This window comes from Gossypium hirsutum, chromosome D01, assembly GCF_007990345.1.
Source record: "Gossypium hirsutum isolate 1008001.06 chromosome D01, Gossypium_hirsutum_v2.1, whole genome shotgun sequence".
Lineage (NCBI taxonomy): Eukaryota > Viridiplantae > Streptophyta > Magnoliopsida > Malvales > Malvaceae > Gossypium > Gossypium hirsutum.
In genome coordinates, this window is record NC_053437.1 from 10,075,553 (window position 1) to 10,099,722 (window position 24,170).

Here is a 24,170-nt window from a genome sequence, read left to right on the forward strand (position 1 = left end):
AAAATTTGTGCAACGATGATCAACACCGGCCAAAGTCGATGGTATTTAAAAAAAAATCTTAACGTTTTAAAATTATTTTTATATTTTTGAAATATTTCAATAAATTTCAATTTAAATGGTTAGAGATGTCACGTGGTATATTTTGAATTAAACAATACTAATTGATTTTTTAACACTTTTATAAAAGTTGGGTTTAAGCTGGTAATATGGTCCAAGAATCAAATTGAGCATTAAGCCTAAATAAAAGTAAAAAATAATTATTTAAAATATAAAATTAAAGTATTTTAAAAATATATAAATATTTTATATTATTGAAAATAATATATTTAATTAATAATAATTTTTTTAACACCCCGGAGTCAAGCCGAGATTTAATTCTAGTTGGAGTTTAAATTCTATGCCATAGAATGATTTATGTTACTCATTTAACTACTATTCATATAAAATCTATAAAAATTTACCCTTCTAAACCCTCTTAACAAATATTTTAGTGATAGTAGAAATTTTTTTATATATTTATATGTGTAAAAATTATATATTTAAAATATAAGTTTGTGTTTAAAAATAATAAATAATAAATAATAAAATATAATTCTTAAAATTAATAATAATAACACATATGCAATATGTACCAAATAAATAAAAATTTTAAAAGAGTTTAAAAAATCGACTCTTATTTGATCCCTAATCCTACTATTTTAACCTGCAATTTATTTCCATAATTAATGATCTTCACTTAAAGACCATCAAGCTTTTAATTATGGTAATGAGAGTGTTAGAGGTGTGTGACCTAAATTTTTGTTAAAATAAAATACAAGTGGCAAGATAGGGGGATATGCGAGGGCAAAGGCCGCAGCCCACCACAACTTCGCAGTAAGCAAAGTACTAACGAAAAATGGTTAGTAGGATTGATTTGTCATTTTTTGAAAGTTGAGTGACTGAATTGAAATCAAAGTGACTGTTTTGTCAGCTGCATCAAAGTTGAGTGACTGTTGGTGTAATTTACCCTAATTTTAATATCATATTATTTCAATAATAAATTATTTATTTGTTATTATTTTAGTAGTTAGGGACTAGTTGAAATTGTTTCCACCGGAGAATTGAAGACAGGAAATATGGATATGCCTTTAACTAAATCATCTGAATCTGCTAAGGAACATCCCAGATTCCCCAATAAACAAAACCTGAGAACATAGACAAGAAATTTTGAGCCTATAGTTGCCATGTCCATAATTCTTGTCTTTTTCATCAACTTTTAAGGAGTAATAATCAAACAGATATCTAATTGGCAATACTAAGAAACTGTTCCATATATACACACACATATGGAACTCTTTCCAAAACATAGAAGGATTGTTTCCAAGGCTTTTCAACTATGGCCTTGACCATCAAGCAACAATTCTTCCTAGCAGTACTAGTTCTTGCCTTCCCTTTATCAAAAATAAGTGGAGATCTTGATATTACCTCTGATTTTGTGGTTCCATTTGGAGTCAATGTCACTCTATTGGATGGAAACTTTTTCACCTATACTGGTATGAGGCCACTCATTACCTCTTATCCACCAACAAATTTCATTGTAACAAAAGCAACCATGGCTGAATTCCCTGCCCTTAATGGACAAAGTTATTCCTATGTTGTTTTACAGTAGTGCTAGTTCAGTTAACCCTTTTCATACTCATCCTCGTGCAACTGAACTTTTGTTTCTCACCTATGGCATACTTGAAGTTGGATTTGTTGACACTACTAACAAGCTGTTCACTCAAAGACTTCAAGCTGGTGACATTTTTGTGTTTCCAAAAGGATTAGTCCACTATCAGTTCAACTGTGCAGAGAATGATTCCGTGATCGCGGTTTCAACTTTGAGTATGTTAACAATAATATAAAGACTGTTATGGTTGTTAGTTTGTTATGAAGTCTGGTAATCAGTTTGATATGTAGTTGGTTAAATGGTAATCAGTTTGATATGCAGTTGGTTAAGAACAGTCACTCTTGTATTAGTATATAAACATAGTCAATGTATTCAATCAAGGAGATGAGAAAGTTTGAATGAAAATATTATTTTGTAGTTCATACATTTTCTACTCAGTACCTAACATGGTATTAGTCGCTTAGTTCCTCTTGGTGTCAATGTCCACTGCTATTTTATGGCTAATTCACAAGACTCCATATTTGTTGATCGTTCTACTCCATCTTTTTCTAGTTCGCGATTGATTCAAGCTTTTCCTCGACAAACACAGTAAAATTAGATGAGAAAAACTTTGTGCAGTGGCAGTAACTTATTAGACTAATTATAGAAGGACATGAGCTGCAAGGTTTTTTGGATGGTACTCTACCTGCTTCGCCTAGGTCCGTGGCATCTCCGGATGGTACACTAGCTTCAAATCCAGATGCGACTGCCTTTCTTCAACAAGATAAGCTTTTAGCCTCTTGTGTAATGATCCAAATTCAAAGTTATCAGAATAGTGGTTTCGTAACCACAAATTCGATTTAAAGATAAATTTATTTTAATATTTTTGCATGAATATTGATATGATAGGAAAATCGTATGAAAATATCGATAGAAAAATTTTACCGATTTAGTGGTTAGTTAGAAAAAGAAATTATTGAAGAAATTGGGTAAAAATAAGGTATCGAGACTTTGATCTCGTAAAACCGAGTCAAAAATAATTTTATAAATAATTATGAAATATTAGTAATATGGTATAAAAATTTCGTTAGAAAATTTTAATGTTTGGATAGTCAATTACGTAAAAAGGACTAAATTGAAAAGGTGTAAAAGTTACTAGAAGGATTAAATATCTCAATTGTTAAATGAGAAGGGACATAAATTGAAAATAACCCCAAAAGGAGATATTTTGGGCGGCATACGCTGAGAAAAATCAGGAGAATTGAAGAATTAAGGGTAAAATTGGAATATTGCAAAAATTGTTTTAAAAGTTAGGACTAAAGTGGAATATCTAGAATTCTCTTCATATTTTCTGCATTCTCATCAGCCAAAAGCGTCCTAAGGGTTTCTTCAAGCTGTTTTTTTCATAATTTTTGCACCAAGTGAGTTAATCTTTGCCTTTTTCTTGTAATTTTTGTGTTTCTAAGACTTTTACAACTAGGTCCTATTACTAAATTCATTAGCTTTTGATTTTATGAATGAAATGGAAAGTTTCTATGAATATGTGCTGGAATTTTATGATGAAATAGGATGAAAGTGAAGCTTTAATTTGTTTATGAGATGATTTTATTAGGTAATTTCAATAGAAATTGATTTATAGGACCTAATTGTGAAAAAGTTTGGAATTAAAGACTAGTATTAAAATTCTGATTTCCAAAGCTTATAAAGTAGTTTAAAGTGATGGGATAAAGTGTTAATTGAGAAAAATCAGCTCAATTGAGAGATTAATTGAACAGGGATGAAATTATCATTTATTAAAAGTTTAGGGAAAAATGGTAATTAACATCATACACTAAAACAGTTTTGGACAGCAGCAGTAGTCCAACTTTGAAAATTCACCAAAAATTGTAGAGATCGAATTAGAGAATGAATAAAATATTAAATTAAATCTTGTTGAGTCTAGTTTTTCATAGAAGAAATGGTTTAATAAATGGAATTGTAAATCATGAGATATAATAGATTTTGTGAGACAAGGTCAGAATGAATTCGGGTTCTCCTATTATGACTTTGGAAAATCATTAAAAATTGTAAAAAAATGATTATGAGTTATAATTTATATGGTTAGAATACTTAATGAGTCTACTTTTAGAAGAAATAAACAGAAACATCATCTAAATTCTGTACAATGAGATAATTAATTTTTAGTGAAGAGGGGTCGGAACTGTCAAACAATGAAACAGGGGAAACTTTAAAGAATAAACTGTACTTATTGGATAGGAAAAAAATTCTGAAAATTTTATGATAAGAAGATAAGCGAGTTTAGTTTCAGGGAAAATTAACGGATCTTAATTTGGAGTTCCGTAGCTCAAGATATAAATAATTTAATGACTGTGACTCAGTAAGACAGCTTTGAATGCACTATAAATAATAATGGAATTTTAGAGAATGTTACATATGAACATGAAATGTATTAGATTAATGATCAAATTTATTTATTTAGATCCGGAAAATTCAAATACGAATCTAGATCGAGGAAAAGAAAAAGTTCGGGATTAGTAGATTTTTATTTACGAACAAGTATCGAGGTAAGTTCGTGTAACTCGAATTATATTCTTAAATACTTGAAATATATTTTTCTTGATGTGAATATGATTTAGATGTTTATTGTATGATAATTGATGAATTATTGATATTCTTGATGAAAAGAGGAAATAAATCCCGGTTGAATGAAAGGAAAATTCGATGGATCTCTGAAAAGGAATTGACGGTAAAAAGGATCTAGCCCGGACGGGTGATCCATCCTGATATAGCCCTCCCAAAGAATATGTGGAATATGGATTTAGCCCGGATGGGTAATCCGAATTAGGGTATGAATTTAGCCTGGACTGGTAATTCAGATCCAAGCTCATTAGAGTAATTGTCGTTGCAGGGGATTTAGCCTGGACTGGTAATCCCGCTGTAAGGATGAGGTTCGTGGGAGTGTGCTCTCTGAAATGGAAATGTGCGCACATGAATATGAATTGACGGACCCGGATTAGTACACTAAAGTGTACCTCTGAAAATCCATCGAAATTCCAAGTAGTTCAACGGGATAAATATGGAAAAATAACAAGGAAATGGAAATCATGGAATTGATGAGCTCATCAATCATGGTATAAATTATTGATACATGGAAATTATTGGACTAATTTGAATGTTGAGTTTGTGCATGATAGGCGAATAATGTATGGAATGGGTGTATGAATGTTTATTACATTGTATGAAAAATATTAGGTAAGTATAATTCTTGTTACATGAGCTTACTAAGCACAAAGTGCTTATCCTGTTTCTTTTTCCCCTGTTTTGTAGTGTTAAGATCTCGGAGGTCGGATTTGGTCGGAGAAGCATCACACTATCAACGTCAAGATCTCGATACATAAAGAAACTTATTTTGGAAATCAATGGCATGTATAAGCTAGTAAAGTAGATGTTAATGTGGAATGAATGTATGGTTAGCCATTGGTATGGCTAACAAATTTTAGTTTTGGCATGTGATGAGATTATCTTATGAATACAATAAATCTATCTTGAAAATATGTTGAAATGGATTGGTTGTGTTGGCTTCGTCTCGGTTTAAAATTTGCAGGGAGGATTAGATATTTATAAAGGGGTTATATTGAGTTAAAAAAAATTATTCAGTAAAATCTGGTAATACCTCATATCCTATTCCGGCGACGGATACGGGTGCGACGGATACGGGTAGGGGGTGTTACATCTTGGCTCTTATCTACCATTAATGTGTCTTTGTTGTCTTCGTTTACTGCCACTAAAACGGTGTGTGATATCTAGACTACTGCCAATCGGCTGTTTGCTGCCTCCACTGGTGCTAAAAGTTCACGAATCAAGCATGAGTTGCATTAACTAAAGAAAGGCACATTGCCTCCACTGGTTCAAAACACTTGTGCTCTGCTTGAGGCCTCTAGATCTGTCGTTTTGGAGGCCAAAAAGGTAGAAGTGATCCTCGCTGGTCTTCTGTCTGATTTTGATGCAGTATTAACCCTTGCCTCATTTTCGTTGGAGACACTTTCGTTTCAGCAATTGGTTAATGTGCTGTTGGAGTTTGAGTCTCGTCAGACACATGCGGTGCAAGACGTGCCGATGCATGAGAATTTGGCTGAAGCTTCTCCGGTTGTGGCGGTGGCTGAGTCGGCTCTACGTCCTAGGCGTGGTGGTCACTTCTCTTCTGGCTCGCGTGGGCGCGGGTTTCGTCTTCGGGTGTAGTGTCAAATCTGTAGTCGCTATGGTCATCTCGCTCAAAGGTGCTTCTTTTGGTTCAACTGTGACTACAACAGTCCGAGCGAGTCCACTCCGACGCGGTTTCATTCCGGTCACACTGGTCAAATGTTGCCTAGTAATCCTGCCTATGATGGATCTAGGCAACATCTAGAGGTTGAATCATCAAGGGTGCCGTCGTATTTTAGATATGGGGTTTCAACTTGGAGAAACCTTAATTGTGTTGCTGGGGGTTGTACCTGGTCTACAGCTGGCCCACAAATAGCTTATGGCCCATGCGTACAGTCACATAATGGGCGTGATTATGGGAGTAACTTGGGCCATGTTTTTGGGCATGGTATGGAGCGCGGTTTTGGGCCTTCGTTTGGGCATGATGTGCAGCGCGAATTTGGGCGTAACTTGGGCCAACAACTGTTTGAACCCACTGCTAGGGTGCCCAGGCCACCTATTTCAAGCTAGCCATTTGGGCTAAATAGTCATAGTGGGTCGCATAATGGACAGGTTAATGTTGGCCAACATTTAGCACAAAATTCATCTAAGCTCGTTGCTAATTATGTGGGCTTTGATAGTTCTAGGCAACATAATGGTTTCGAGGTTACGTGGTGGACTAAACCTCGTGCTCAAGTATTTGATTTTGACTCCTCACAGGGTGTTGGGCTACCCCGAATTCCTGATTTTTGTGCATCCAATTTTTTGACTGCCACACAGTATGATTCTAATTTTGATAACACTGATTCGTATGTTCCTGTGCAAGTAGGGACCTCGTCCTAGCGTCCAGATTTGGGGGCCACTCATCATGTCTGTCAGAATGCTTCTGGGTTAAATACGACAACTCCATATTCAGGTACTTCTTATTTGGTTATGGGAAATGGAACTCCTATTAAAATTTCATCTATTGGTAATATAGTTCTGCCTACAACAAAGAAGTTATTACATCTGTCTAATGTCTTGTGTGTGCCCAACATACAGAAGAATCTTATGTCTGTGTCTCAATTTTCTACTGACAATAATGTTTTTTTTGAATTTCATCTGTCTTATTGTGTTATTAAGGACAACCAGACTCAGGAAACTTTGTTACGGGGCTAAGTATGTGATGGTCTCTATCAGTTTTCAGCTAATACGCCAGCTTCATCTGATTCTATTCTTGTTATTCACAATATTGGGGTTCAAGATTGTTCTTCTACTGATGATGTTTTTACTCTGTGGCATAACAGACTTGGTCACCCTTCTGCTACGATTGTTAAACATGTTCTTGATAAGTATCAAATTGTTTCAAATAAAAAATGTCTTGAAAATGTTTGTGTTGCCTGTCAAAAAGGGAAAGTACATAAATTATCATTTTTACATTCTAATACCAAATATATGAAATTGTTTGAATTGGTTGTTTCCGATTTGTGGGGGCCCGGTTTTGTTGCTTGTGGGGGCAATCTGTATTATGTTTCGTTTGTAGACATGTGTAGTGGGTTTACCTGGGTTTATTTGATTAAACGTAAGTCTCAAGCACTTGACTGTTTTCTTCAGTTTCAGAAAATAATTGTTACATAATTTGGAAAGAAAATTAAAAAGTTTTAGAGTGACTGGGGTGGTGAGTTTCGTGCTTTTACATTAATTCTTGCTAGTTATGGGATTCTTCATCGGGTTTCCTATCCATATACTTCAGAACAAAATGGGGTTACTGAGCGTAAACACATGTTGTAACACCCCAAACTCGGTCTAAACGTTATGGCCGAATCTGGCGAGGTCACATTGTAACATCCTTTACCCGTATTCGACGCCGGAATAGGGTATGAGGCATTACTAGTAGACATACATTTGCATACGTATTAAACCAGGTTACAAAATTTCATCCGAATTAAAACTTTTAAATTATTAACGTGCTTTTATAATTCTTTACAACATATCCTCGAAATATTATATTCATAACAAATAGGGCCTACGAGACTCGATATTTACTCATGTAATTCAAAGCTTCATTTCCATTTCATTCAATTCACAATTTCTCATGTTCACAATTCAAATCAATTTCTCAATCCAATATATATATTTCAATCATCTAAGAATATAATTCAAGTTACACGAACTTACCAGGCTAAATTGCAGAAATACCAAAATTCAGGGATATTTTGGTAATTTTTTATTTTCCTTCGAATTTCCACTCAATCTTGATATAAATTAATATTTCATTCAATTTATTAATTTAAATAATAAAACAATTAATTTAATGCAATTTGGTCACTTTTTGAAATTTTTACAAATTTACCCTTAAAATATTACTTTTATTCAATTTAGTCCCTGAACCTAAAACATGCAAATTAGCCATTTTTAATGAAAAGTCATGCTAGTTGAATAATCATATATTTTTTCTAATCCTCCTCTCCATTCCACATCCTTAATGTATATAACATGCTTATATGTAACATTATCTATAATTTCACTATTTATTTATTTGTTCATTCAAAGCTGTCCACTTGAGTCATTGTCACAAAATTATTTATATCTTGAGCTATGTAACTCTGAATTGATATCCGTGAATTTTATCTGAAACTAGAATCACATATATTCTTACTATAAAATTTTCAGAATTTTTGGTTTAGCCAATAAGTGCAATTTATTCTTTAAAGTCATCCCTATTCTGCTGTCTGACAGTTCTGACCCTTCTTCACTAAAAATTAATTATCTCCTAGTACAAAATTTGAATAATGTTTTTGTTTATTTATCTTGAAAATATACTCATTCAGAATTTTAAAAATATAAATTTAAGCCCATAATTATTTTTCTCCAATTTTTTTATGATTTTCCAAAGTCAGAACAGGGGAACCCGAATTCATTCTGACCTTGTCTCACATAATTTATTATATCTCATGATTTACAATTCCATTACTTACACCGTTCCTTCTATGAGAAGCTAGACCTAATAATATTTAATTCCATATTTTTTTCATCCTATAATTCGATTTCCATAATTTATGGTTATTTTTCGAAGTTAGCCTACTGCTGCTGTCCAAAACTGTTTTAGTGCAAAATGTTGGTTACTAAGTTTATAACTTCCTTATTCATTTTCTCTATAATATGTTCCATCACTTTCTCTTATTTCCCTTCACTAATATATCAAGAACATAAGAATTCATTTAATAAAACTCTACTATAACATCATTTCCATGCTTTTTCAATAAAAACAAACTTAAAAATATATTGAAATCTTGATGTTCTTACCATGTCCTATTGATTTCAATCTTTAATTTGATTTTCTCTCCTCCAAATTCTATTTCTTGAATCTAACTTGATATTCTAGCTCCCCATCGTCTCCTTGTTATATTTCTCTCTTGATGGATATGAAAATTCTTTTGATTTCTAAGTGAAAATGGTGAATTTTTGGTGAAAGGACCAAATTGTAAAGAAGAGAAAGTTTCTTTCTTTCTTTTCTCTTCATACGTTGGATGCATGGGAAGAAGATGAAGATTCTTCATCTTTCCTTCCATATATACACTAAATAGAATAATAATAAAATAATAAAATATCATTTAAAAATCAAATTAAAATATTAATAAACTAATATTTATTTAATTAATTAATCTAAAATATCACCAACATCATCATTGCCTTCTAGATTTCTCTCTCTTCTAATTGACCATTTTTCCCTTTATAATCTTTAAAAATTCCATCCTTAAGTCATCACTTAATTTGGTAAAATTGTGATTTAGTCTCTCAAAATTCTTCACCTTTTCAATATGGTCCTAATTCATCCATTTTCCTTAGTTTCTAGATTATTCCACCCTTAAAATATTGACACTATTGGTCCTTTAACTTTTTCATATTTACACTTTAACCCCTCAAATTTTGAGTATTTATTCTTGGGCAACAAAACTTTTCTCACTTTTGCAATTTAATCTTTTCTTGAATTAATATGTCATAATATACTTCTCAATGTTGACATAACTCAATATTACCCTTTTTATCACTTTATTTCCTTATTTTACTATATCAAGGATATTATCTTACTTTCTTACTGTAGTAATTTTCGGGGTATTACACATGCATATTATGGAAATTGGTCTTACACTTTTCGCTCAAGCTAATCTACCTATAGATTATTGGGGATATGCATTCTGCAGTGCTATTCATCTTATTAATCATTTACATACTTCGGTACTGAAATATCAGTCTCCGTATCAGAATCTGTATGGTCATAAGCCTACATATGATCACTTAAAGGTGTTTAGTTGCTGTTGTTTTCCATACTTACGTCCTTTTATGTCACACAAACTGGATTTTTGTTCTTAGCCATGTACATTTATGGGGTATAGCTCTCAACATAAGGGCTATCAATGTCTCACACCAGATTGTTATTTCTCGTCATGTTGTGTTTGATGAATGTCGATTTCAATTTCGCTCTCCTGCCCTATCTACTTTTGAATCCTCTTCCAGTTCTCCTACCTATGTTCTTGTTGTTCGAACTTCTTCTGATCAATCTACTACAGAACCCAGCAACACCACTATCTTGTCACTAACGACTGCTTCTTTGCCTCCTACTCCAAACTGTCATTCTGACCAATCTGTTTCGGTTGAGTTACCAGCTATGTGTCATCCTAGTCAGTCAGTCTCCGTTGATTCGCTGGCTGAATTTGGGAACAATATAAAGGAGCAGTGTATTTCGAGTTCATCCATAGAAGCTAGTCTGGTCAATCAATCCAGTGTGTCTCTAATTATTTCTTCTCTTCTTGTAGGAAATACTCATGCTATGGTTACTCGGTCGAAGGCAAGAATTTTTAAGCAAATGCGTTGTCAGTTGATGTTGTAGATTTTGAGCCTCGACCGGTTGAAGAAGCTCTTGCCCATATGGAGTGGAAAAGCACTGTTCAAGCTGAATTTGATGCTTTAATGGCCAACTCTACCTGAGAACTGGTTTCTCTACCTCCTGGTCGAAAAGCAATTGGGTGCAAATGAATTTTCAAATTCAAGAAGAATCTTGATGGGTCAGTTAATGTCGGAAAGCACAGTTGGTAACAAAGGGATGTTCTCAGGTTCCTAGGTGTGACCTCAAAGAAACATTTAGCCCAGTAGTCAAACCTGTTACGATTCGAACCATTCTATCTGTTGCTGTATCAAATGGTTGAAACCTTTATCAGGTTGATGCAAATAATGATATTTTAAATGGAGACCTGACTAATGAAGTATTCATGCAGCATCCTCTAGGATATGTTTAATATGGTCCAAATGGTGAGCCTTTGGTGTAACACCCCCTACCCGTATCCGTTGTCGGAATAGGGCACGAGGAATTACCGGAGTTTACTGAACATTTTCAATAATTCTGAATCATTTATTATTCATATTCTGAAAATAATCATAACGTCTCTCTATTGGGCTCTCGAAGCCCAAAACATTTATTAGGAACCTACTGGGATTAAATCAGAATCATAGGGAATTTTTTGCAGAATCCTAATTATATATATTTAGATTTTAGATTTTTTTTTCTGAATTAGGTGCAGGGTTCATACGGGCATATCACATAACAAATCTTTTCATAAGAAATTGCATAACTGAAACCTTTCCACTATTTCATAAGCTCAATTATATTTTCATCTAAGCACTTAACATTCCAATGCACCTTATAATTAAACATATTACCATTCAACAGTAATTTGGCACTTGCTTAAACTTCAAGCAACAACATTGGTTAGCGTACTTTGATATTGACAAACTTATTTTCTCGCCATGTCTCACTTAAATTTATTACTCGTCTCAATACACACAATTTTCCTTGTATCAACGTATCAAAAATAGTCTCATATTTACATGTCATGATACATATCATTTTCTTGTTGGTTCTTCTTAAATATAAATTATTTAATTCATTATGACAATATTTCATGTACCATAATTTTTTTATAAGTTCAATGTATATTTATTCCAGTAGCAGTTCATAATCTTGAATATGCATAATTATCAAGCAAGTTTCACATACATGTATTTTCCATGTGATATTTTAGTATATCAAATAATTATCATTTCTATGTATTTCAAGTTTAATTTCATGATTTTAAGTACTTATCAATTTCTATTTTTATCCCGTTTAATTTCTCAAAATTTTGATGGATTTTCAGGGGTACACTTTAGTGTACAAATTCGGGTCCATCAATTCATATTTATGTGCGCACATTTTCCAATTCAGAGAGCACACTTCCGCGAACCTCATTTCTTACAGCGGGATTACCAGTCCGGGCTAAATCCCTTGTAATATAAACTCATAGAGTATTGTCGGGATTACCAGTCCAGGCTAAATCCCCTACAACGACAATAACTCTAATAAGCTTGGATCTGAATTACCAGTCCAGGCTAAATTCAGACCCTAATTCGGATTACACGTCCGGGCTAAATCCATTTTCCACATATTCTTCGGGAGGGCTATATCAAGATCACCCGTCCGGGCTAGATCCTTTTTATTGTCAATTCCTTTTCAGAGATCCATCGAATTTTCCTTCCATTCAACCGGGATTTTTTTTCCTTTTTATCAAATATATCAATGTTTCATCAATTTTCATACAATGAACATTCAAATCATATTCACATCAATAACATGCGTTTCAAGCATTTAAGAATATAATTCAAGTTACACGAACTTACCAGGCTAAATTACAGAAATATCAAAATTCACGGACATTTTGGTAATTTTCTGTTTTTCTCGAATTTCCACCCAAATCTTGATCTAAATTAATATTTCATTCAATTTATTAATTTAAATGATAAAACAATTAATTTCATGCAATTTGGTCATTTTTGACATTGTTACAAAATTACCCTTAAAATTTTACTTTTATTCGATTTAGTCCCTGAACCTAAAACTTGTAAATTATCTATTTTAAAATAAAATCATATTAGCTGAATATTCACATATATTATTTTTCCTCCTCCTCCACTCCATTCCACATCCTTGATATATATATTACCACTATTTACTTGTTTACTATTAACAAGGTGTTCACTTGAGTCATAGTCACTAAATTCAGTATATCTTAATCTAAAGAACTCTGAATTGAGATCCGTAAATTTTATATGAAACTAGACTCAAATATATTCTTACCATAAAATTTTCAGAATTTTTAGTTTATCCAATAAGTACAGTTTATTCTTTAAAGTTATCCCTATTCTGTTGTCTGACAGTTTCGACCCTTATTCACTAAAAATTAATTATCTCTTTGTACAAGATTTGGATGATGATATCGTTTGTTCATTTTGAGAATAGACTTATTAAGGATTCCAATAATATAAGTTATAACTCATAATAATTTTTTAACAATTTTTAATGATTTTCCAAAGTTAGAACAGGGGAACCCGAATTCATTCTGCCCTTGTCTCACAAAATTTATTATATCTTATAATTTACAATTTCATTGATTACACGGTTTCTTCTATGAGAAAATAGACTCAATAAGATTTAATTCTATTTTTTTAATCCTCTAATTCAATTTCTATTATTTATGGTGATTTTTCAAAGTGAACTTACTGTTGCTGTCCAAAACTGTTTTAATGCAAAATGTTGATTACTAAATTTATAACACCCTTATTCCCTTTCTGTATAGTATTTCCCATCACTTTCTCTTATTTTTTTTCAATAACATATCAAGAACATAGAACCTTATATAATAAAACCCTACATTAACATCAATTTCATACTTTTTCAATAATATCAAACTCAAAAATATATAGAAATCTTGATGTTCTTACCTTGCTCTATTGATTTCAATCTTTAACTTGATTTTCTCTCTCCTCTAGCCTCTGTTTCTTGAATCTAACTTGATATTCTAGCTCCCCATAGTCTCCTTATCAATTTTCTCTCTTGGTGGCTATGGAAATTTCTTTGAATTCTAAGTGAAAATGGTGAATTTTTGGTGAAAGGACCAAATTATAAAGAAAGTAAAACTTTCTTTCTTTCTCTCTTCTTCTCATGTTGATGCATGGAAAAATGGTGGGAGGATGGCTTCCATCTTTCTTTCCACTTATATATATACACTAAATAAAATAATAAAATATCATTAAGAAAAATATCAAATCAAAATATAATAAACTAATATTTATTTATTTAATCTAAAATATCTCCAACATCATCATTGTTTTCTAGATTTCTCTCTTCTAATTGATCATTTTGCCCTTTAGATCTTCTAAAATTCCATCCTTGAGTCATCACTTAATTTGGTAAAATTACGATTTAGTCCCTCATAATTTTTCATCTATTCAATTTGATCCCAATTGATCCATTTTCCTTAGTTTCTAGATTATTCCACCCTTAAAATATTTACACTATTGATCCTTCAACTTTTTTATATTTACATTTTAACCCCTCAAATTTTGAGTATTTACTATTGGGTAACAAAACTTTTCTCACTTTTGCAATTTAATCCTTTCTTGAATTAATATGTCATAATATACTTCCCAATATTTTCATAACTCAAAATTCTCCTTTTTGTCACTTTATTTCCTTACTATATCAAAAATATTATCTTACCGTAAAAATTTTCGGGGTATTACTTTTCTCTCCCTCTTAAAATAAATTTCTTCCTCGAAATTTCCTTGTTTTACTATATCAAGAATATCTACTCTCTTATTGTAATAATTTTTTTAATAATTTTTTTCATTTCGACTATCTATCTTCATACTCACGAGTGCACAGAATTTATTCTCTTAGCTGAAGACATTCTTAAATACATATAACTCAAATCACATCTCGATAATTCAATTCACTTTAATAAAACAACTGTATTGATTTCAACTATCAAACACTAACATATCAAGATTCTATTTTCTTAATGCTGAGGATACAACTCAAACACACAATCTTTCAACATTCTTTTAGCATGTAAACCAAAGATCCTTTAACCGTATTAGTTCAAGGAAACAAATATTTTGATTGAACTCATTAACTTTAATCAAATTTACCTAAAAACAAATTCAATCATACAATTTTAAGTTTATGCTCTCATTATTTATACCCTTATTGATGACAATTCCTTACACGAAAATTAGAAAAGTTAAGATACCAAAATCACCACATTTCAGCTATGGAATTTCATTGTAGCAAAACAATACACTTTTTAAATATGTATGCAAAACAGAATAATAACTGATCATAAATCGGCTAGACCAACAGGGTTTTCGTCAACATCATAATTAGCTAACATTCTCATAACATAAGAACTCCATTAGAAACTGAACAATTATACACATATCTCTGAGGATAAAAGAATATATAGAATATCCAGAAAAGATCATCGTGTTCATTTTGATTGTAATCGTCACACACAGGCATCTTTACCACTTAATTATCATTTCTCTGACAAATTTTGTTATCACAAATCTCACATTATTCCATTTACTAACAAGAATCAATTCAAAAAAACTTTCAGTTAATACATACATTCTTTAGGTATCATACCTGAATATTTTGTCTCATCAAATTTAGCTTCTTCTTTAGTTCACATTTATGAGCTTATTCAACCTGATTCTCGTAAAATTTTTTTTTGTCATAAAGCAATACTCATAAGGGGGTGATGGTGAGGTCGTAAAGCCTCTAACTTACTTTCATAAATACATATATTTATGACTTAGCTTTCATCATCAATGTAATACCATCATCACCACATAGTTCATTCCAAGAAAATTAACACATCTATTTATTACAAATATTTTCTGTCACTTACAATTTCACACAATGGATTTACTTACTCGAGATCAATATTAATATCTAATTAAATTCCAATACTTGGCTTCCATTTTACTTACTGACATTTGTCAAATTAGAGAACGTCTTACGGAATTGAGTACTTTATTTTCTCGATGCCATAGTCCAACTATGGTCTTACGCGTAATCACATATCACATACCGATGCCATAGCCCAGCTATGGTCTTACACAGAATCACATAGCACTTACCGATGCCATAGCCCAGCTATGGTCTTACACGGAAATCACATAATCACATTTTCACATGTTGCCATGGTCAAACCATGGTCTTTTCTGTCAATTCATCACATATCACTGAATGAAAGTACTAATTCCTGTGTTCTACTCAAATTGATCTTCCAATTCAATTTTCATGCTATTATAATATTTATAGTTCAATAATAAAGACATAAACAAAACATCATATTATTTCTAATTTAACAATTAAACATAAGATTCTATCAAATATATATATTGATTACACTTATTCAAGCAAATGTACATAAACACACATTCCATCTATTTGTGTATAGTTGCTTACCATATTTACTTAATCAAATATGTTGAGGACATAACATCATATGCACACCAAGCCAACACGGATGGGCTTATCACCATATCAACTTTCATTTTTTTTCTACGTTTCCACATTTCTCATCTCAACTTATGGTTATCTCATTTCGTACATTAACACATACTTATCATGAACTTCTATTCATACTTTTCTAAGTTTCGTTTCATCATAAACACATTTCAATCACATCAATATAAAATTTTTAGCATTTTTGAAAACAGCTCGATTGGAAGTAATACGACATTACCCGATATCACCCTATCATGAGTAGTAATACGACATATATAGCTAGACTTACATACGCTATGTTAGTCCGAGAACCGACTAAACTGTAGCTCTAATACCAGTAATTGTAACACTCCCTACCCGTATCCATTGTCGGAATAGGGCACGAGGCATTACCAGAGTTTACTGAACATTTTCAATAATTCTGAATCATTTATTATTCACATTTTGAAAATAATCATAACGTCTTTCTATTGGGCTCTCGAAGCCTAAAACATTTATTAGGAACCTACTGGGATTATATTGGAATCATAGGGAATTTTTCGCAGAATCCTAAATATATATATTTATATATATATATATATATATAGATTTTAGATTTTTTTTTCTGAATTAGGTGCAGGGTTCATATGGGCGTATCACATAACAAATCTTTTCATAAGAAATTGCATAACTGAAACCTTTCCACTCTTTCATAAGCTCAATTATATTTTCATCTAAGCTTTTAACATTCCAATGCACCTTATAATTAAACATATTATCATTCAACAGTAATTTGGCACTTGCTTAAACTTCAAGCAACAACATTGGTTAGCGTACTTTGATATTGACAAACTTATTTTCTCGCCATGTCTCACTTAAATTTATTACTCGTCTCAATACACACAATTTTCCTTGTATCAACGTATCAAAAATAGTCTCATATTTACATGTCATGATACATATCATTTTCTTGTTTTCTTCTTAAATATAAATTATTCAATTCATTATGACAATATTTCATGTACCATAATTTTTTTATAAGTTCAATGTATATTTATTCCAGTAGCAGTTCATAATCTTGAATATGCATAATTATCAGGCAAGTTTCACATACATGTATTTTCCATGTGATATTTTAGTATATCAAATAATTATCATTTCTATGTATTTCAAGTTTAATTTCATGATTTTAAGTACTTATCAATTTCTATTTTTATCCCGTTTAATTTCTCGAAATTTCGATGGATTTTCAGGGGTACACTTTAGTGTACAAATTCGGGTCCGTCAATTCATATTCATGTGCGCACATTTTCGAATTCAGAGAGCACACTCCTGCGAACCTCATTTCTTACAGTGGGATTACTCGTCCAGGCTAAATCCCCTGCAAGAGAGCACACTCCCGCGAACCTCATTTCTTACAGCGGGATTACCAGTCCAGGCTAAATACCCTACAACGACAATTACTCTAATGAGCTTGGATCTGAATTACCAGTCCAGGCTAAATTCAGACCCTAATTCGGATTACACGTCCGGGCTAAATCCATTTTCCACAAATTCTTCGGGAGGGCTATATCAAGATCACCCGTCCGGGCTAGATCTTTTTCACACATATTCTTCGGGAGGACTATATCAGGATAGGATCACCCATCCAGGCTAGATCCTTTTTACCATCAATTCCTTTTCAGAGATCCATCAAATTTTCCTTCCATTCAATCGAGATTTTTTTCCCTTTTATCAAATATATCAATGTTTCATCAATTTTCATACAATGAACATTCAAATCATATTCACATCAATAACATACATTTCAAGCAGTTAAGAATATAATTCAAGTTACACGAACTTACCGGGATAAATTGCAGAAATATCAAAATACAGGGACATTTTGGTAATTTTCCATTTTTCTCAAATTTCCACCCAAATCTTGATCTAAATTAATATTTCATTCAATTTATTAATTTAAATGATAAAACAATTAATTTCATGCAATTTGGTCATTTTTGACATTGTTACAAAATTACCCTTAAAATTTTACTTTTATTCGATTTAGTCCCTGAACCTAAAACTTGTAAATTAGCTATTTTAAAATAAACTCATATTAGCTGAATATTCACATATATTATTTTTCCTCCTCCTCCACTCCATTCCACATCCTTGATATATATATATTACCACTATTTACTTATTTACTTATAACAAGGTATTCACTTGAGTCATAGTCACTAAATTCATTATATCTTAAGCTACAGAACTCTGAATTGAGATCCGTTAATTTGATCTGAAACTAGACTCAAATATATTCTTACCATAAAATTTTTATAATTTTTGGTTTAGCCAATAAGTACAGTTTATTCTTTAAATTCATCATGTTCTGTTGTCTGACAGTTTCGACCCTTATTCACTAAAAATTAATTATCTCCTTGTACAAGATTCGGATGATGATATCGTTTGTTCCTTTTGAAAATAGACTTATTAAGGATTCCAATAATATAAATTATAACTCATAATCATTTTTTAACAATTTGTAATGATTTTCCAAAGTTAGAATAGGGGAACCCGAATTCATTCTGCCCTTGTCTCAAAAAATTTATTATATCTTATAATTTACAATTTCATTGATTACACTGTTTCTTTTATGAGAAACTAGACTCAATAAGATTTAATTATATTTTTTTTAATCCTCTAATTCATTTTCTATTATTTATTGTGATTTTTCAAATTTAACTTACTGTTGCTGTCCAAAACTGTTTTAGTGCAAAATGTTGATTACTAAATTTATAATACCCTTATTCCCTTTCTGTATAGTATTTCCCATCACTTTCTCTTATTTTTCTTCACTAACATATCAAGAACATAAAACCTTATATAATAAAACCCTACATTAACATCAATTTCATACTTTTTCAATAATATCAAACTCAAAAATATATAGAAATCTTGATGTTCTTACCTTGCTCTATTGATTTCAATCTTTAACTTGATTTTCTCTCCCCTCTAGCCTCTATTTCTTGAATCTAACTTGATATTCTAGCTCCCCATAGTCTCCTTATCAATTTTCTCTCTTGGTGGCTATGGAAATTTCTTTGAATTCTAAGTGAAAATGGTGAATTTTTGGAAAACTTTCTTTCCTTCTCAGGTTGATGCATGGAAAAATGGTGGGATGATGGCCTCCATCTTTCTTTCCACTTATATATATACAGTAAATAAAATAATAAAATATGATTAAGAAAAAAATCTAATCAAAATATAATAAACTAATATTTGTTTATTTATTTAATCTAAAATATCTCCAACATTATCATTATTTTCTAGATTTCTCTCTCTTCTAATTGACCATTTTGCCCTTTAGATCTTCTAAAATTCCATCCCTGAGTCATCACTTAATTTGGTAAAATTATGATTTAGTCCCTCATAATTCTTCATCTATTCAATTTGGTCCCAATTGATCCATTTTCCTTAGTTTCTAGATTATTCCACCCTTAAAATATTTACACTATTGATCCTTAAACTTTTTCATATTTACATTTTAACCCCTCAAATTTTGAGTATTTACTATTAGGTAACAAAACTTTTCTCACTTTTGCAATTTAATCCTTTCTTGAATTAATATGTCATAATATACTTCCCAATGTTGTCATAACTCAAAATTCTCCTTTTTGTCACTTTATTTCCTTACTATATCAAAAATAATATCTTACTATAAAAATTTTGGGGGTATTACGTTTGGTGTGTCGTCTGACGAAGGCTTTGTATGGTTTACGACGAGCCCCTCGTGCTTGGTTTGAAAAGTTGAAATAATTTCTTATCTCTACTGGTTTTGTCATGTCTAAAGCCGATGCTTCCTTGTTCGTTAAAGTTTCAAACAAGTCCATTATTTATATCTTGGTTTATGTGGATGATATTATTATTACTGGCAGTTCGACTGATAAAATTAACTGTTTTGTTCATTAACTACATGCTAAGTTTTTTTTAAAGGATACGGGTGAGCTTCATCATTTTTTAGGGATCCAATGGCAGTCTGCACTTATGTCAACGCAAATACATTCGAGACCTTCTTGACAGGAGCTCTCTGACTAATACTAAGAGTGTTCATACGCCGATGGTTAGTTCATCTACTTTGTCTAAGGATGAAGGTGATCGGCTTACAGATCCTCACTACACCAAAACAGGCTTTTAGCGGCGTTTTTAGCAGCGATTGGACAAAAAACGCCACTAAAAATCAAGCATTAGTGGCACTTTTCTAAAAACGCCGCTAAAGGTCGAGCATTAGCGGTGATTGTTGGAAAAGGCCGCTAAAAATAAGCATTAGCGGTGTTTTTTGGAATGCGCCGCAAAAAGCCAAAGCCCAACGACACCGTTTTTTGAGTTTTTAGGGCCTTTAGCGGCGTTTTTGAAGAAGCGCCGCTAATGCTCGGGACTTTAGCGGCGTTTTTGAAAATGCGCTGCTAATGCTCGGTTCTTTAGCAGCATTTTTATAAAAACGCCGCTAATGCTCGAGCCTTTAGCTGCGTTTTTGAAGAAGCGTCGCTAATGCTCGGGCCTTTAGCGGCGTTTTTAAAGAATCGCCGCTAATGTTGGGGCCTTTAGCGGCATTTTTGAAGAAACGCCGCAAAAACATTTTATCTATCTATTTGCTATGTAATTTGTTTATTTATATTAATTAAAATCCAATTTATTTTTAATTGAATATTTGTTAAAAATGGATAAATTTCAAATAATGACACGTAGAAATAATTTGAAATAAAAAAAACATAGAAAAATATTTGTTAAAAATGGAGAAATTAAAATACTATTATTTAAAATAATTTTAAAATTTTTTGGGTACATAATTGATTGATTTTTAATTTATATATTAAATAATTTCAATATAATTGTAAAAGATACGATAGTATTAATTTTAAAATATTTAATTTAGTTATCATTATAGTTTAGGGTATATATATGGTTAATTTAGGATTTAGGGCCGGTTTAAGAGTTACAATTTAGGACTTAAAGTAGATGCAGCAGCGAGAGAAGCTAAGGTTCAACGAAAGTATGAGGAACTCCAGCTGCAGCTTAAAGCAGAGGCTGCAGCGAGGGAAGTAGAGCAGCGTAGAAAGTACGATGAAATCCAGCAGCAGCTTCAGAATATGATGACGATGTTTCGACAGTTGCAACAACCGCCGTCTTAGACTACCGTGTAAATATACTTCAATTTTGACTTTTAATTATCATTTTAACTTTTAACATTTTTGTAAGAATAATACGAATTTTATTTTATTTATTGATATTTATTATTTATTATTCGTTTAATTTTAAATATTATATAAATTTATTGCTTTCGGTTGGCTTAGATTTGGTTTCTTCTGATTTGTTTTTACAGGAGGGCTGAAAATATAAAAAAAATATTTTTTTCAAATCAGCCAAAATTAGTGGCGTTTTTAAAAAAAACGCCACTAAAGGTCATGGTCTTTTTGCGGCGTTTGTGCGAAAAGCGCAGCTAAAGATCAGGGTCTTTAGCGGCGTTTGTTTGGCAAGCGCCGCTAAAGGTCATGGTCTTTAGCGGCGTTTGTCGGGAAAGTGCCGCTAAAGGTCATGCTCTTTAGCGACGTTTGTGGGAAAAGCGCCGCTAAAGACCATGACCTTTAGCGGTGTTTATGGTGAAAGCGCTGCTATAGGTCTTGGTCTTTAGCAGCGTTTTTAGAAAAAAAAATGCCGCTAAAGTTAGCGACGCAATCATTAGCGGCGTTTTTCGCGACGCCAAATACTTTTAGTGCCGCTAAAAGCTTGTTTTGGTGTAGTGCCTACTGAATACAAAAGTCTAGCTAGTGCTCTTCGATATGTGGTCCTAACTCAGCCAGATATTGCCTATGCTATAAATCGTGTATGTCAGTTCATGCACGCACTTACTACGGTTCATTTGATAACCTTGAAATGTATCCTGAGATATTTGCATGGTGCCATTACTCATGGGCTGATTTTTCGTCGATCTGACAGACTATCTTTGGTTGGGTATGCTGATGCCAACTGGGGACTTGATTTTGATGATCGTCAATCTACTACAGGGGTTTTGTGTCTACTTCGATCATACACCCGTTTCATGGTGTTCTAAGAAACAACAAGTTGTGTCATGATCTACAACAGAGGCTGAATATAGAAGTCTAGTTGCAGCCTCTATTGATATTACGTGGTTAGTTTCTCTGCTAACAGAGTTACAAATTAGTTCTACTGATCCCCCAACAGTTTGGTGTGACAATTCAAGTGCAGTAGCTGTTACAGCTAATCCAATATTACACTCTAAATTCAAACATGTTGAACTTGATCTGTTTTTTGTTCGCGAAAAAGTGGCTGATGGATCTCTTGTTATCGGTGAAGTACCAGTGTGTGATCAAGTTGTAGATATTCTCACTAAACCTTTGTCTGTCTCGTTATTTGCTCGATTTCGAAGTTTGCTTCAGGTCTTACCTCTTGAGAAGCTGAGTGAATGTTAACAGTAATATAAATACTATTATGGTTGTTAGTTTGTTATGAAGTCTGGTAATCAGTTTGATATGCAGTTGGTTAAGAACAATCACTCTTGTATCAGTATATATACATAGTCAATGTATTCAATCAAAGAGATGAGAAAGTTTGAATGAAAATATTATTCTGTAGTTCAAACATTTTCTACTTAGTATCTAATAACACATTCTCTACTCAGTAACTAACACGGTAGTGCAGCTGCTGGCACTATCTCAGTTCCTTCAACTGTTGGCAACAGGCATTGATGATAATATCTTAGCAAAGTCTTTCAAAACAGATGTTTACACAATTCAGAAGCTCAAAGCAGGGTTTGCACCTAAGGCCTGAGATGGGGATTTTGAGCATCAACAATAATTTCACTTCTGGGTTTTAAGATTTAATCGCATATGTATTTCTGGTATTTGTTGCAACATCAAATAACATGTTATAGCATGAATCCCTAGTGTTCTTGAATTCCAAGTCTTAAGATAGTGAAAGTGCTTGGCTGCTTCAATTTTTTTGCAGCAAAATGGAACAACTTTTAAATTAGGATTTGCAGTTCCAACTAAAAATTTCTATGGTTTCCTTGAATGGTTCAGTTATGAAACCAGGAGATAATCTATGGTCTGATTTCCTTTCGACAAGGTGTATTAAGATGATTTGAACCGATCCAGTTTTCATTTAAGAGATGATTAAAGACCAAAGATATCTGTCGAAACCATTGTTTTGAAAACAAAAAATTTTTGGTTGTCGACTTTCAAAAAATGAAAGTTGGGAGTTGCCACCAATCTTTTATTGAGGTGTGATTGGATCACCTAAAAAACGGCTTTGGTCTACGAATTTTAGAAAACGGGTCCGGGAGTCGGTTACGTATGAGGAAGGATTAGCACCCTCATTACGCCAAAAAAATTTGGTACCTAGTTAATTAATTATTGTATTAAGGTCGAAAATTTTAAAAATATAATTTTTAAAAAACTTAAAACATTACGTATTAAGACCCTTCTCAATTCAGAGAAGCAAAAATGCCACGCCCAATGCGTTAGGGCACAAAATTCTAATTTCCTCCAAAATGAGTTAGGTCAAAATATTCGTATAATGAAAAACTTTAAAGGAACATCCACTTATCCAAGATTTAAGAAAACACACCCAATACGTTAGGGCACGATTCCTTTAGAATCTCAAACTCGGAATATTTCCTTCACTTTAAAAGAACATCCGCTTATCCAAGATTTAAGAAATCACACCCAATACGTTAGGGCACAATTCCTTTAGAATCCCAAACTCGGAAAATTTCCTTTATGATTTTTTAAAAAAATCTTCATTTCGAGAAATCAATGCGTCACATCCAATACGTTATGGCACAACGTGTTGAATTCCCAATAATGAGCTTTTATTTTAATTAAAAGAATATCCATTTTGAAAAAGTTTGATTTTAAAAATCGAGTAAATAAAATGTAATGTTATGCTATATTAAATATATAATGCAATAATAAATACTACGATAACATAGAAATAATGCAAATATATGAACAAATA

General features: G+C 32.2%; 1 pseudogene; it reads left to right on the forward strand.

Moving 5' to 3' along the window:
- The first annotated feature begins 1,375 nt into the window (after positions 1-1,375).
- Positions 1,376-22,982, forward strand: LOC107938633 (germin-like protein 9-3; annotated as a pseudogene).
- Positions 22,983-24,170: the final 1,188 nt, after the last annotated feature.